This window comes from Lissotriton vulgaris, unplaced genomic scaffold, assembly GCF_964263255.1.
Source record: "Lissotriton vulgaris unplaced genomic scaffold, aLisVul1.2 SCAFFOLD_1991, whole genome shotgun sequence".
Lineage (NCBI taxonomy): Eukaryota > Metazoa > Chordata > Amphibia > Caudata > Salamandridae > Lissotriton > Lissotriton vulgaris.
In genome coordinates, this window is record NW_028244239.1 from 309,974 (window position 1) to 313,196 (window position 3,223).

A 3,223-nucleotide genomic window follows, 5' to 3' on the forward strand; every position below is an offset into this window, starting at 1 on the left:
AGGTCCCTCGGTCAACACCGCACTGCCACTGATGGTGGGAGATGATTTTAATTGTGTACTTGATCCATCCTTAGATAGGTCGGGGAGTCCATTCAGGCGCACTTCGGCTTCAGCGAATGCTATAGCGGACACCATGGTTCGTCTAGATTTGGTTGATGTTTGGCGCACACGATTCCCCGAACTAGGGGCTTTTACTCACTACTCTGCTCCACATGAGCTTCATACTAGAATAGATTACTGGCTTTTGGCAAACGGTCATTATTTGGAGGTTAGGGATTGTAAGGTCCACCCTCAAACCTTCTCATTTCACGCCCCCCATATTGCTGGTGCAACATTGCCCGCAGAAGATGCCTCCCCCATTTACATGGCGATTTCCTCCATACTCATTGCTTGAGGATGCCTTCAAGGAAGATATTTCTGAAGCTCTAAAGGATTTTTTCGACAAAAATATTGGTTCCGTCCTCAAGTTTGCCACAGTCTGGGAAACTTTTAAAGTCTATATCAAAGGCATTGCTATCTCTAAACACTCAGGAGTATTGCGTGCTATTAGAGCAAGGCTGGTTACCCTGGAAAAACGTCTATCCAAGCTGGAGTTGGGCTTGAGGTGGAATGGGGCTGCTCATAGTGCTGAGGAATTAAAAAATAGACTGCCAGAGTATCATGCAGAGGCTGATCGGGAAGTCAAACATATGGGTAACTACCCTGTGGCCAGAAGCCACAGCGAGGGGGCCCTTTTGCCCTCTGCCCCACTGGTTTCTGTGCCCTTCTGCCCTCTGCCTAACTCATGCCCTCTGTCCCACTTTGTGCCCTTCTGCCCTCAGCCATAAGTCAGCTTCAACAGGAAGCACTAATAGATAAAGTAAAGCAGGTGCTTGAGTTGAAGGTCAAATTAAGTTACACAGTCATTAATCACCCCAACTTTGGGGTGATTAATGATTGTGTAACTGAATTTGAGATTCAACTCTAGCACCTGCTTTACTTTATCTATTAGTGCTTCCTGTTGAAGCTGACTTTTGTAACTATTTTAGAGGCTCTGGCAGCTTGCCGGCGCCATTCTAAAATAGTTACAAAAAGTCAGCTTGAACTTTTGTCCCAATCTGTTCCGCTCGCGGATTTTGCGGGAAATTCGCAAATCTCGTGGATTGTGAATTTACCGAAAATCCGCAAAATCCGACGGCGGAACGGATTTTCCGCCCATGCTTAGTTTCGCCCTCTGTCTTTACTACATGTAGATACCAAAATTTACACTAAGATTTTAGCCAATCGTCTTGCGCTCTTACTTCCGACATTGGCTAGCACGGAACAGGCAGGATTTGTACCTGGGCGAAACCTCACATATAATTTGCGCACCTTTTTTGTGACGCTTCAACACGTCAACCCAGAAGTTAGAACTACGGCAGTCTTTAGACACTGAAAAAGCGTTTGACTCGATAGAATGGGCATTCATTGGGGCACTTTTCTGTAGGACGGGGGTGGGTGAAAAAAATGTATCAAGTTGGTAGCAGTAGTGTATACCTCTCCATCTGCTAGAATCCATATCAGTGATATGGTAACTTCTCCCGTGAAAATTTCCAGAGGCACCAGGCAGGGATGCCCTTTATCCCCTTTACTCTATGGTTTAGTTGCGAAAGCCGCTAGCATTCGCGCTTAGGCAATGCCATGGATTACATGGCATCCGTTTCCCCGATTACAATTTAATAGTGTCATCCTATGTATCTGATACCTTACTTTACATTTGAAACCCAGAGGATAATCTGTCCCAGGTTCTATGAGATTTGGTGAGATTTGGTGTAGTCTCCGGCCTAAAAATTAACTGCAATAAGTCGATAATATTTCCTTTGACCAGTTGCACTAACACTCCAGCAATGGATTGACTTAGACTACTGATCCAGTACGTTCCTAGGAATCCAGAAACACACTGATCCAGAGATAATATTCAGGGAAAATTATGGCAGGGCAGTCTCTAAACTTGAAGAAGATGTGGAACGTTGGATACCGTTACCTCTCTACTTGCTGGGGCGAATATCGCGGATGAAAATGGTTGTCGTCCCACGGTTCCTGTTTCTATTTTTAAATATCCCCATGGTCCTCCCAGCCCACTATTTTAAATCAATCACTTCCATTCTAATGAGGTTGGCCTAGGCGGGGAAGCAGCTATGAGTTCAGTGGAAGGGTCTTACTCTCCCTTATGGCTTAAGGGGATTGACCGCCCCAGATATTGATCTTTACTACAGAGTGGCACAAAGCAGCCATGCGTTCCACTGGGTTCCTCTACAATTGGAACTTCCGCACCTACATATAGAAAATGTAGCTCTCTCCCCGCTGCCCTCCCGACATGTTTATTTCACTATCCCGATCATCGCACGGGTATTCTAGACTCCATTTAATCCACGGTACATGCATGACAAGATCTGCTGGAAAGGCAAGCTAGTGATATACTGTACTCACCAATTACCGCGCTGCAGTGGTGCTCCTGGCTGTTTGTTGGTGGTGGCTGGGCAGTACTTAAAGCATTGAACACCATCAGCATTACCAAGGCTGGAGACCTCTTCCTGGATGGTAGGGTTCGTACGTGGGCCGAGATAGTTACTGTAGGTCATGATGCCACCTCCTTGGTACAATTCCAATATCACAGAGTGTGTCATGCGTTGCTTGAGCTCCTTGGTGAGGACATGGAGGAGCCACCAGAGGTGGCGCCCTTCACTTTACTGTTGAAATTGAAACATCTATGGAATAGTGCAAAACTATTATAAGAATTTCTACACTTTTGGAGTGGCAGACCAATCTAGATATGATTATAGATGATGATACCTGGGGCTACTGCTGTGATGCGACACGCAGAGTCTCCATAAATGGTCGGCATTGGCTAATTAATTTGAAATATTTACAAAGGGTCTATTACACGCCTGTCTGGCTTTTCCGATATGGGTTGCGTGAGACAGATGAGTGTCTCAGGTGCAAAGCGCGAACAGCAGATTTCCTACACATGGTCTGGCTTTGTCCGGCAGTGGCCAAATTTTGGAAGCAGGAATTCCAGGAATTGAGTGCTATCACAGACACCTCTCTGCCTCAGATCCTTTGATTGCACTATTGGGTTATACTGAGAAATTAAAGAAAGACATCCGGAGACTGGTTGATATGGGGTTATTGATCGCAAAATGGAGGGTCGCGATGTGTTGGGCACGTGGCCCCTCTCCCACACTACAGGAGTGGTCGCGTGACA